This window comes from Salmo trutta, chromosome 17 (assembly GCF_901001165.1).
Source record: "Salmo trutta chromosome 17, fSalTru1.1, whole genome shotgun sequence".
Classification (NCBI taxonomy): domain Eukaryota; kingdom Metazoa; phylum Chordata; class Actinopteri; order Salmoniformes; family Salmonidae; genus Salmo; species Salmo trutta.
The window spans coordinates 35,442,895-35,456,952 of NC_042973.1; the positions used below are offsets into that span (position 1 = coordinate 35,442,895).

General features: G+C 43.2%; 1 protein-coding gene across 2 annotated transcripts in view; it reads right to left on the reverse strand.

Moving 5' to 3' along the window:
- Window positions 1-14,058, reverse strand: part of ldlrad3 (low density lipoprotein receptor class A domain containing 3) — a 116,045-nt gene that overhangs the window by 21,077 nt on the left and 80,910 nt on the right. The window lies entirely within an intron of this gene.

The following is a 14,058-nucleotide window of genomic DNA, read 5'->3' on the forward strand; positions in this document are numbered from 1 at the left end:
AGTGTATGTGTGGCTGTCATGTTGAGGTCCTTGCTGCAGGGGCGGGGGGCAGAAGGGGTTATCTGGGGAGGCCTATATAGAGTGTGGCCAGGGTTTGTTTGGGGGGGTCTCAGCTGGTTGGGGTGTGGCTGGTGATGCTGTGGTCTGGGTGTAGGTCCTCTTGGCGTGGGTTCTCTCAGAGCAGGTGCTTCGGGAGGGTGTCTGGCTGGTCTTAGTGAGGTGTCCATGCTCTGAGACTCCTGTGTGAGGTGCTGGGGCAGCAGTTGAGGGTACTGCAAGTGGGGGGCCCGAGTTATACTCTCCACTGCACTCTTGGCTATCTTGATCAAGCATTCATTCCTCCATCTATTCCCTCCTTTACGCCCTCTCCTTCAGTATCTTTGTTTTTATGCCTTTCCTTACCCAGTAATTAGCCCATCTCTCTCTCTTTCTCTCTCTTTCTTGCTCTCTCTCCCAGCTAATTTGCATTTGACTGTAAATCAAGTGTGTCTGGAAATAGCAACCCCTCCCCCACGAGAGAACAACGGTCAATTAGGAAACGCAACACAGAGAAAATGCTCTCGAACGTAGTTCTCCTGGCTACCCAAAGCCCAGTGCTGCCTGCTTACCAGGAAAATTTGACACTGGAGGAGGGACAGTCAAAACGGAATCAATTAAGATCAATGCTTGCACAATGAATTATGTATGGGTGTATGTGAGAGAGCTGCGGAGCTCGATAAAAGCAAGGGGCCTACCAGTGGGGGGCCCGAGTTATACTCTCCACTGCACTCCTTGGCTATCTTGATCAAGCATTCATTCCTCCATCTATTCCCTCCTTTACTCCCTCTCCTTCAGTATCTTCATTTTTATGCCTTTCCTTACCCAGTAATTAGCCCATCTCTCTCTCTCTCTCTCTCTCTCTCTCTCTAGTCTGATGCCTCCACTGTGCAGCCTGCACACACATGCACACACACAGCTGCTCCACATATAAACACACACACATTTGATCACATACAGACACTCATAATCACACACACAGCTGCATTGTTTTCGTTCTTAGTGATGGCTCTGTTCTTCGATATGATAATACGCCACAGTAGTCCCTGCACGCAGCTTTTTTGGGGGGTGAGCGCCAAGGAAGGCATATATTGACATCCTTAGGCCCTCTTCAAACATCCAAAAATCGACAGATGTTTCTAGTGACCAGGCTGACAGCACAGCCACACTACAACACAGCCACACCACTATACAAAGGAGCTCAGGAGAGAGAGAGAGGCCAAAGGTGACACATACTCAGAGAACACACTCTCTTTCTGACTTTCTCTCTCCATGCCTCTGGCGTGTAGGAGTCCAAAGAATCCTAACCCACAGAGACACTAGGGAAGAAAAAGAGAGAGAGAGAAGATAGAGAGAGGGAAGGATAAAAATAAAAACCACCACAGGAGCAGAGCGGAATTACCATTTCAAGCATCGTATACAAGTTTTCCCTGTGAACACAGACTGCTAGAGGAGAAGAGCAGAGGAGGAAGGAGGGTGGAGAGTGAGTCAGGATGCACACAGGCCCCCACTGGCAAACAGGGATCAGAACACAAGAGGTGTATGTGTTGGGGGGTTAGAGAAATGAAGAGAGCAGAAGACACCTTTCTGTTGTTCGCTGTAACTATGGACAGTAAAGTCGTATTGTATTGTGTGTGCGTTTGTCATCACCTATCGACATACCTGACCTGTTTATACTGTGTGTATACCACACATTATATAGTCTAGTAATGTACAGAGAGACACATGGATGCCCTCCAAATGCGTTTAACCTTGTCCACAGAAAGAGAGGGGGAGAGAGAGCGAGAGAGAGGAGAAGGAGAGAGCGAGTCCAGTTGAGCTCAGTAATTACCATTAATGAAAGCAGCGTTGCATGCAGGGACTAATCCTGCTCCCCTATTCACTCTCTGGGCCTCAGGGACACAGCCCAAAATCTCATATCCTCCGCTTTCCCACCTCTCTCCCTTTTTTTCACCCTTTTCTCCCTTTCCCTTAAATCTCATTGTGTCCCTCTATCTCCTCATCCAGGCTCTCCACCCCTCCTAACTCCCTCCCATGCCAGTTCCTTTCCTTGATCCCTTTACTCTTATTTTTGCTCTTTACAACATACTTTTTTTATTCTTACCCGTCTCTCTTCCTCCTCTTTCCCCCTCTTTGTTTGTCATCCCCTATCAACTCTTATCAGTCTCTCCTAATTCTTTCTCCTTCCTCATCTTTCTTCAACTTCCCTGTCTGTCTCCCACCTTTTCTTCCTCAATCTCACCGACTCTTTCTCAATTTCAATTCATTTTATTGGCATGGGAAACATAGGTTAATATTGCCAAAGCAAGTGAACTAGATAATACACAAAAGTGTGTTGGGGTTTGTTCTTCACTGGTGGCCCTTTCGTGTGGCAACAGGTCACACATATTGCTGTGGTATTTCACCCTATAGATATTGGAGTTTATCAAAATTGGATTTGCTTTCAAATTCTTTGTGGGTCTGTGTAATCTGAGGGAAATATGTGCCTCTAATAAGGTCATATATTTGGCAGGAGGTTAGGAAGTGCAGCTCAGTTTCCACCTAATTTTGTGGGCAGTGTGCACATAGCCTGACTTCTCTTGAGAGCCAGGTCTGCCTATGGCGGCCTTTCTCAATTGCAAGGCTATGCTCATGTAACCGATGTGAAATGGCTAGTTAGTTAGCGGTGGTGCGCGCTAATAGCATTTCAATCAGTGACGTCACTCGCTCTGAGACTTGAAGTAGGGTTTCCCCTTGCGTTGCAAGGGCCGTGGCTTTTGTGGCGCGATGGGTAACGATGCTAAGGTGGGTGTCAGTTGTTGATGTGTGCAAGGGTCCCTGGTTCGAGCCCGGGTTGGGGCGAAGAGAGGGACGGAACCTACACTGTTACACTCACTGAGTGTGTACATAGTCAAAGCTTTCCTTAAACCAAACCTCTCTCTCTCGCTCTCTCCCCGTCTATCTATCACTCTCTACACAATGAATCCGGAGGGTTATATTTTGTACATCTCCATCAACTCCCTATTCTTTCTCTCCCCTCCCAGCTCTCTCTCCGGCTCTCTGCTGCTCCCTTGCTTTCATCTCCCTCACATTCCACTCTTTTTCATCCCATATTCTATCTCATTCTCCCCCACCCTCCTCCTCTCGCATTTCTATCTCTCTACCGTTCTCCGACACACAATCACTCTTCCCGCTCTCCTGGGCACGCTTTGGTCTCGCTCTACTCAAGCCTTTTTCCTCCTGCATTTCCCTGACGGATACACACACTAACACCTCCACCATCCTGCAGACGTATGTACGTGCACGCACACACACACACACACACACACACACACACAGCTCCCTGATGGATACGAACACTTACACCTCCACATACTCCCTGAACGATTCAGACACTTACTTAGCTCCATACCCACACACTCTTCCCTGTCTGCACACCTACACCATATGCTCATAGTAGTGTGTTGTCAGGACGCAACATCTATTAGTGTTGGCCTATTAACAATAATCCAACTCTGCCAGTCATAATGCCAATGGCACAATACAAACACATTGGCGAGAGAGAGAGAGAGAGAGAGACAAACATACATAAACATGACCTTGTAGTGGCGGGCCCAGCCCCCGAAGTGACTGTCCACACTGTATGCAAGGATTTCCTTTGTGTTGTCTTAGGAATGCTGCATTATCTCACCAACGCCATTCTTGTCACATCTCTGTGAACCAAGTGATGCTTCTGCTTTTACATCTTGTAGGTCTGATATCTGATTGGAAGTTCACTTTTACAGTATTCTATTGATCAAAGACTCAGATTTTGAATCCAAACATTATTGCCCAAACACAACCCGTATCTTACGTCAGATGACGTCAAACCTAGGCAAAGCATGTCTCTCAACCGAATTGCCTTGTAGGTCGTGGAACTCATATTCAAATGTTAAATATTCCACAACGAAAACATAGTTCCTATTTTTTTTATATATCACTGCGCTCCCGTATGACTCTCCATGAAATAGAGAGTAACTCAATTATTAAACACGTTATTACAGTGATTTTGCAATTGTGAGAAAATAAAAACTAAGCGGTGGCTAGCTCCTGCAAGGACGTCGGTCACCAAAGTGACTTGCTCAGCTGCTTAGCTAACGTTTGCAGCTAGTTTACTGACATAGGTAACGTTAGTTATCTAGCTAGCTCTACCTTCAACAGTTAATGACATAAAAAGCTTGGTTAGCCTGTTTCAAATATCCTGAAGTTGTAGACACGCAGCCCCAAAATTAGGAGGGACATAAATCAGTCTGTGAATCAGCATGTTTCTCCACTATCGCTAACATGCATCTTTGTATTGTTGGGTCAACTGACTACAGCAGCTGACTCGGGAGGCTAATGCAATGACTCGCGGCAGAACAGCTGCTTCATGTAAACTCTTTAATAATGTTAGCATTAGCACTACTACAGTAGCTTACTAGCTGCACTAGGTAGATAGCTGGTTGGTTAGCGTCATTTCAGTGACTGGCTCAGCTAGCTATCCAATGTTGGCTTCCGTTCCCATTGTCTAACGTCAGAAATACTGCTCCATGAAACACGAAAATCCTTAGCTAGATATAAAACGGTGGGACTAAGACGTCCTCAACAGACAAAACGTACACATTATTGACAGATGTATTGTTCTACAGTAGCTTAGATTAATTTAGACTGTTTTGAGGCAGAAATGGGATTCAGCGGAGTATGCCACCGATGTAATATTTTAGAATGTTAGACAACACATTTTAGCCAAACTACTTTGGATCTATCCAATTACCATTTGTGAAATTCGAGACAGAACAGTGCGAATGGAATCAACGCGCTATTTGACATAAGACAATGACAGACTCTGGCATTACCTCCCAGTGATTAAAAGTTTTTCATCCTGTTTGACTTGTGATAGCCTATTCTATATGACCTTCTGAAGCTTCTCTGCTGCTTATGGATGAGCGCATTAGGCATGTCACCCAGGTAAAGTAATGATATGATAAAAATAGTGTGCTGGTGAAATGGCCTTCTGGGCACATCACTACCTCTTAGAGTAGGTCTATTTTTAATACATTCATCATCAACCCTGCTGCCCAGGAGAATGAAGTCATGTGGATCACACCTCTTCACTCTAATCCATTAATTCCTCTTAATGAAACATTTTATTAAATGGCAGAAAACATTTTTTTTGCATTCCTCCTAGACTAAAGAGGTCTGAACTACTAACGAGCTTCCTTACTATGCATGCAGAAGTGTTTCAACATTATAACAATGCGGGCAAGGTCTAATTATTCCATGCGTCTTGAGTTACTTGATAACACGTTCTCTTCGCCAATTACGTCCTGGCCAAGAGGTTGAGATGGTTATTATGTAAAGAACAGGCTGAGGGGAGAGGAGGCACAGTGGAGTGGTTCCTGAGCCCTATTCAAACACACAGATAATGGGTACGGAAGAGCAGGCTCTGCTCGTGCACACGCACACACACCGACACACACTAGAGAGGAGGGGCTATGGGTATTAGTAACAGTAAAGCTTATGCCCCGACTGGAATTCCTCTTCATGTCCGTGGGTGGAGGTTGTACCAGTTGACCACCATCGTCATGGTGACTGAATGGGGTTGGATGTAGCAGAGAAAGGTTGTTAATTTTGGGGAGCTCAGACAGTGTGGAATGGCTGGCCATCGTTTAAGGACATGGGGATTCATACAGACACAAGTCCAGGGGGAGGGCTCTTTCTGGCCATGGCTAAGACAGTTAGGCCCTTACACTGACGCTCAGCCATGGTATAGGTTAGAGCAGGGGTATTCAGCATGGGTGTCTGCAGCCCCCCCCCCCCAATGTTTTTATGAATATTGCTAGCAACAACAAAATAAACACATTTTTTATGACATACCTACAGTAGAAAAGAGGAGAATATACTATTTGTAATGATGTCAACTTTATTTCTTAACTCCTAATATTGAGAAAATTACACTCATTGGAGCCAATTGCACTCACTGGAGTAGCTAACATAGCCACTGGCTGCTGGTAAGGTTTCTTGACTTGGACATTTTTGCCAACACATGGCTAACCTTTGTTAAACCAGCTAAACAGCTGCTCTTATCGAAAATGAGTTTTGAGTTAGCCTATTAGCTAATAGGCTATGTTAGAGTTTACACTTCCTCTTCCAATTATAATGTGGGGAGGTCAAAATAATGAAAAACTATCTGCCAAATCTATTCAATTTTTTTTCTTCCTAACATATGATGGGGGTCCCTGGGTCACCGGTTTGCCTGGGAGAGGCTCCCTGGGCAATAAAATAATGAAGACCCCTAGGTTAGCGGGCTACTTCTAATGGACGAAGAGGGAGGGAAGGGGGGAAGGGAGAACAACAAAAGAGGGAAGAGAAACGTGGGTACACACACACACACACACACACACACACTGAAAGTTTCTCCTAGTTGAACTCCCTGGACAGTAGCGTGTCCAACCTCTTCTATTCTGCTCTGTCCACTGAGTGTTGGCTCTGATAAACTAGCGCTATTATATTCCACTCCCCCATTCCCCTCCACCATTTTACGCTTACTCCCACGGCATTCTCCCTCTGTCCTCGACTTCTGTGGTAATGACGGCGCAAGACAGACCCACACCTTACACACAGATGCCTGCACACACACACGCACACACTTAGACGTACGAACGCGCACACACGCACACACTTACACCATCCTGGAGACGTACGTATGCGCACACACACGCACACACACCCAAAACTCCCTTGGATTAATTTGTAATTTTAATCTATAGCGCCTATTCTCTGGCTCAAATTCCAGCAGAAACCAATGGGGGCTGATAAGCCATTAAAAGTAAAGGGATACCACCAGCGATGAACACAGCCCATGAATCTGTAATCACACTGACATTCTGGATTCAGTTTATATATCAGCGTGACGGCAGGTCCTAATGTGTGCTTTACTGTGGACTCTAATGGTGAGGTGGAAATGAGTGTTATATATCGTCAGTGTACACACAAATCTGTGTAAATAATGTCTGTTTATGAGCTGGTGTAGACGGCTGGCCCTGGGATCCAGGTTTCTCATGCATAGTGGTTATGCAAAGCAGAAGATGCAGCTGTGAATCTCCTCTCACACAGAGGAAGGCGATATTAAATATATAGATTATACTCTGTAGATGTAGTGCTTCTCTGGAGTTCAAAAGAGGCTCTCGGAAGTTTTACTAAGAGGAAGGAGAGAAAAATCTGTATCCAAAACTTCTGAACCCAAGGATTCAAAAGCCAGCTTCAAGGGGTTCTTAGACAGACAGTATGTAGTGGCATATATAGGGGAGAGGTAAAAAAAAAAGGGGGAGGTCACAATTCTGTTTGCAGTTGTTTACATGGATACACTTCTTAATAAAAACCTATTTGAAACAAGCCATTACATTTCGTTATTATCATGGCATTTCATTATTATTCAGGTTATTACTTATAAATATGAATCAACAACTTAAGAAATGCCAACTTAAGAAATGTTTTTTTTTTGTAGACCCTAGCTTAACATTAATTAGGCTAGGGTCTATTTTTCTCCACTCCCTGTCTGACTTACGTGCCCAAAGTAAACTGCCTGTTACTCAGGCCCAGAAGCCAGGATATGCATATAATTGTTACCATTGGATAGAAAACACTTTGAAGTTTGTAGAAATGTTAAAATAATGTATGAGACTATAACACAATTGATATGGTAGGAGAAAATCCAAAGAAAAACCAAACAGAGTCCATGCTCTTACAATGGAAAGCTATGGGCTATATGCAATTCCAGCTCCCAGATTGCAATTCCTATGGCTTCCACTAGATGTTAACAGTCTTTGTTCAAGGTTTCAGGCTTGTTTCTTCCCAAACGAGGAAGAATTTTGAGTTTTGTACTGGGAGTCAGAGTTGGAAATCAGTCTGTGCGCGCGCGATGAAGAGGACGGGCACTTACTTATTTTGCTTTTCTATTGAACATACTTCTTTCCTTATGAAATATTATAGTTTAATTACATTTTAGGGCACCTGAGGAATAAATAGAAATGTATTTTGACTTCTTTTAACAAAGTTTAGCTGTAGGTTTTTGGATTCCTTTCTCTGCATGTTGAACGAGTAGATTACTCAAATCGATGGCGCCAAATAAACAGACTTTTTGGGATATAAAATAGGATTTTATCTAACAAAACGACCATGCATGTTGTAGCTGGGAACCGTTGGATTGCAAATCAGAGGAAGATTTTCAAAAAGTAAGTGAATATTTAATCGCTATTTGTGATTTTATGAAGCCTGTGCTGGTTGAAAAATATTTTGATGTGGGGAGTGTCCTCAAACAATCGCATGGCATGCTTTCGCTCTAAAGCCTATTGTAAATCGGACAATGCAGTTAGATTAACAAGAATTTAAGCTTTTAACCGATATAAGACACTTGTATGTACCTAGATGTTTAATATCCATAATATTTATGATTATTTATTGAATTTCACCAGAAGTTGTTGACAGGTGTCCCGCCTATCCCAGAGAGGTTAACGGAAAAGTATGAAGGAATTGACAAGGAAAGTATGAAGGGGACAGCTATACTATAGTATGAAGATTAAATTGACAATCATTAAAACAGAAACATGCAACATGTCCATAGCCTATTTATTAGCAACACTGATTATCAAGGGAGAGAGTATTGGAAAGATTTTTCTAATACTGTGAGGAACTATTATAATTTGAAAGGATTTAAAAAAACAAACAAAAAAAAAACAGACCTTAGTTGACATACTGTGTGAGGTGAAGAAACATTACCGAGATGCCCAGCTGGGCAGGTACTTCTACGCTTGAATCTGCGTGCACGCTCCGTCAACATGAGCAGGACAAAGAAAGCAGACACATGCTCATTGTTCACATGGAGTGCATAAATGATGGTTATGAAATTAACCAAAACTTGTTTCTCACAGGTAGTGAACGTTTCCACTCTGAGAATGAGAACGGTAAATTACTGTAATTAATACATGCATTAACAGAAATTAATGTAACCAAATGAGCGAGATTAACGGTAAATTGCCTGTTTTACAAGCAGTAGATTACCACATGGGTAATGTTCCCTCTAAGCTGTGCACGTGCGTGGGTGAGCAGTAGCACTGAGACTGCTGCGCAGCTCCCTGAGCTCCCTGGACTGCTGTGCAGAATGCAAAAGAAATATCAGCCCACAAAGAGAAGCACGAGATTGAACTTCCCTCAACTTTCTAGTTTCCCCTGTTAGTTAATAAGACTACCAATATTTCCCTTTACTGTGGCAATTGTGATCGAGTCAACGCAATATTAGCCACTTTCAATGCAACATACCGGAACAAAACAAACTACGTAAGAGATTTTGTTATAGGCAGAACGCATAGGAGTAGGATTCTATTGCGCACGACTCAACGGCACAGCCAATCAGAGCTGCAGTAGGCCTACATGCAAATAGACCATTGCCATATATGAATCTGCGCTATTTACCTTGAACTGGACTGTGTTTACAGCTGTGGTTTTGAGGAGTTTGCTTTTGTTTTGAGATCAAAGCAAAAGCTGCATGTAGCCACATGTGCACATTTTGTTCATATCCTTTACCAGTTAGTGAGTTATTAGCCCAGTTATATATAATTTGTAGTCAACAATAGAGGAGTGATTGCTTCCTACAAGAACACAAAACATGTACATTTCTAGACATCTTTGAAAAGCGAGTTAGGTAAAGAGCTTTCCTTTGTCTTAAAGGGGCAGTGCTGTATTTTGAGACAGCCAAGTAGCCAATAGGCAGAGGGTAGCATAATTTGTCTGATTCTCTGTAATAATGGTATGGGAATAATAATACATTTTACTTTATAAAGTGGTTTCTTGCATCAAACAACGACGCAACAACATTTTCAGTCACATCCTTGTCTGATGGACAAGTGGATAAACAGGTTAATGTCAAAGGTCTCATGGAATGTAGGCCTACGTTGAACATCACACATTGGCTGCTACTGAAGGCTGAATAATAAAACAGCCATTTCCATGTTAAAATGTTATGGGATGCATTTTCTCCATTGTTTTTGATGGTAGACCACTCTGGTAGGCCTACAGTATGATCTTAGAGCCACAGTAGACTACTTGGCCAATGTCTGAAACTGTAACTTAAAGTGGGTACAGCCTCAGTGTTCACAGTAAACGTGCGCTGGAAGTTGCATAGAATTTTCACAACGTTGAGGACTGGGCATGATCAGCGTTGATTAGTCTACAAATTAAAATATGCTGTATCAAATTATACCATGCCAGGATGGAGTGGACTTGCCCATTGTCCATTTGACACAACGTTAGCGCATTATCGGCCACAGAGCCAGAACAACCTTGTTGAAAGCTGTTAAATCATGAATCAATAGACAGACACATCAAACCTTTTTTAAAAGAAGAGAGATTTATACTAGCAAGCAATTAAAATGTGAATTGTATAAAAGTCCACAAATCAAACCCTATTTTACTGAAGTACCAAACCCTATAGCACCTATCATCAGTTGGAAAGAGGAGGAGATATAGAAAGTTGAATAGACAGACTAAGTTAGCAAAACAATTGCTTATCATCATTAGCAGACACTCCCGCTATTAGCTCCAGTTTACCTCCATGAAAATGAAGCTAATAAAAAATAATTTAAATCTTAAAATGAACGTAGGTTTATTTAAACGGTTTTGATGGTTATTTTATTTACATGATGGTCTTCATCCATAACCGTCAGTGACATGGTTATTCAATTACCGTCACAGCCCCAATGTCAGCCTCTTTCCCTGCTCCCTCTGGGTCTCTTCTTACATTTAACTGGCTGTCTGACAGTCCTCTATGGACCTGTAGGCCGCTGATTACACTGATGGGGTCGGTGGCAGGGACAGTAATGTGACCAAATACATGTTGTGACAGTTGTATGGTTACTGAAGCAGCAAGGGACATATTTATGACGAGAGGGTTTCAGTTCAGCATGAGACTGGACTGCAGGCCCTGAAGAAATCATGGTGTATTGGTGTGTGTGTGTGTACTCTACAGCATCTTTGCATTTGTGAAGTGTGTGTGTTTTATATATGATAGTGTTTGTAGTTGCCACATATTTAGCATTGAAGGACTTCAGTTTAATGGTCACCAGGCCTCCAAACAATCAGGATGTACAGTGTGACTATCTGTGAGGGGGAGTGGTAAACATAGCAAGTCACTATGGTTCGATCCCTTAAAGTAATGCTGCAGGATAACCTTGATGAGGAAAGTTGGTTATAAATAGGTTTTGTTGTGATGCGAAGGGATATGAATGTAAATGACATGCAAATGTATCCAACAAACATTGCATCTGTATTCAAATGTGCCTTAGATACTGAAATGTGAGTAAGGTTTGGGACTGGGGACATGAAACAGAGTTTTGGTTGAAAGTGGATGCGAATACGAGCAATAATGGAGAAGTTTTCCAGAGCCTTTGTGAGCTCTACTCAACATGAAGACACTAGCATAATCCACACTGCATTTCTGAATTCCTGCATATTGTTTGGAATGTAAATATTTAATGATAAACTCTATTTGAAAATGGTTATGTTACATTTTTCAAAAAAGTGGAAATGTAGATAACTAACTTTAAAAATGATCTATGTTTTCTACAGTCCACTGAAGAGGGAGGTGCTGATTATTCAAACACGCACGCACGCACGCACGCACGCACACACAGACGGGTGTGCGCATACAGGGAGCGTGCCAAAACAAAAGCCTTTGATGCCGGTGATCAGACAAAGCATGCAATGTCTTCACAAATCCACAAAGCCAATTGAAAGCTTACACAACCATCAAATCCTCCTTTATCTTTATTTCTCTTTGTTTTGTTTCTCTCTCCATCTATTTCTCAGAACTTCAGCAGGGATGGTCATCAGATGTGAGTATGAATCACTCAAACATCACCATGTGCATAATACACTGTGTCATTAGCCTACTGAGACAATTCAATGGCTGTACTTTGAAAGAATGTCCTTTCTTAGCAGATTTGAAAAAACTTTCATTCTGTGAATTAATGTTATTACTTGGAAAATAAACTCTCTTCAACTTTCCAACTCAAAGAGAATACTTCATCTACAGTCTGGCATTAAGCAGCCCTCTGCATGTCTCTCACTATTTCACATTCACAAACTTCCTGATATTAGACTGCTGACTGACTGCTGACACCCAGGGAGTTATACTGGGTGTATTATTGCTTTAGTGTGTGTGTGAGTATATGTCTGGTGCTTGGGTATGCAGAGTGTTTCTCTGAACCCCAGTATTCAAGTGTGTGTGTGTGTGTGTGTGTGTGTGTGTGTGTGTGTGTGGGGGGGGGTCTTGTTCCTAACCCCCTCCAACACTGTGCACCCAAACACAAATTTGAGAGGAAAGGTAAATCTCTCTCTCTTTCTCTCAGGCTACTGCCCACCTCTCTAAATGTCCCTCTCAGTCACTTCTATCTATTCAATTCCCCTCCTCTGGCTTCCATTTCACTATTCCTCTGTCTTCAATCTATACCAATTCCACCATCTCTCATTCTCACTATCCCTCTCCTATCTACCTCTCTTCCAACCTTTCATGTCTTTTACTCCTACCTTTTCTATTGCTCTCTATTTTTCTCGTTTTCTCTCTCTATACACTCCCTATATTACACCCCCTTTCCTTCCCTCTACGTATCTCTCATAACCCTCTCTTAGCAGTTATTGGATCAGTGCATTTATAGATGCTTGTATATTGTTATATTACATTGTTTGCCACTTCCCCCCTCCAAAACCAATTATGCAATAAATAAATAGATAAACAACATAGCGGCCATCCTTCGTGGCTGTCTAACAGTGCCAAATGGCCTAAATCAGATTGCAGGAAGGAAACAATAAAAATATAAATGCTGAGAGTAGGCTAGATTTAATTATCAGACACCTTAGAGGCAGGTAACCCAAACAGGATTTGACTACAGGAGATGTCCGACCTAGCAGATACACAATCCAGGGAGGTGACTAGGAGGACACCAGAGAGTGGGATAGGAGAAGAGGAGGACAGGCTGAGGAGAAGATACACAATCCAGGGAGGTGACTAGGAGGACACCAGAGAGTGGGATAGGAGAAGAGGAGGACAGGCTGAGGAGAAGATACACAATCCAGGGAGGTGACTAGGAGGACACCAGAGAGTGGGATAGGAGAAGAGGAGGACAGGCTGAGGAGAAGATACACAATCCAGGGAGGTGACTAGGAGGACACCAGAGAGTGGGATAGGAGAAGAGGAGGACAGGCTGAGGAGAAGATACACAATCCAGGGAGGTGACTAGGAGGACACCAGAGAGTGGGATAGGAGAAGAGGAGGACAGGCTGAGGATAAGAAGAATGTAGTGGGGGTAAGGGAGAGGAGGAGGAAGAGGAGAAGGAGGGAAGGAAAAGGACATGTGGGGGAGGAAGAGAGGAGCAGAGGCAGAGAAAAAGAAAAGGAGTGTGACGAGGAGAGGCGAAGGAGAAGAAGAGGTGAGTGGAAGAGAAGAAGAGGGGAGTGGGGGAAGAGGAGAGACAGAGACGCAGAGAACAAAAAGAAGCAGTGAGTGTGGGGAGGAGGACAGAAAGAGAGGTGGAGGAGAATATATATAGAAGAAGTGGGGTGTGGGGGGGGGAGGACAGTAGAAGAGGTGTGTGTGGAGAGGAAGACGGGATTGTAGGTTGAGCTCAGGTGTCTTAAAGCAGATATTATTGCCTTATCTGTCACCTGCAGCAGCTCAGCTATTATTTTAGAGAGAGAGAGGAACTGCTAGGGGAGGGAACATAGATGGTGTGTGTGTGTGTGTGTATACCTTTGGGTGTGTGTGTTATGTAGATTAAATTCCACCTTCTCCTCCTCCTCAGCACAGAGGGAAAATAAACACGGTAAACCCTGAGCTTCACTTCTCTGCTATGCTGTAATCTGTTCTGAAGGCCACGGGAGTCTGGGAGATGTGTATGGAGGCACATGTCAACTGTCTCTGCAGGAACAACAAGCTAGAGTCTTGCTTCTGACTGCAAAAGTTGGCTTGGAAT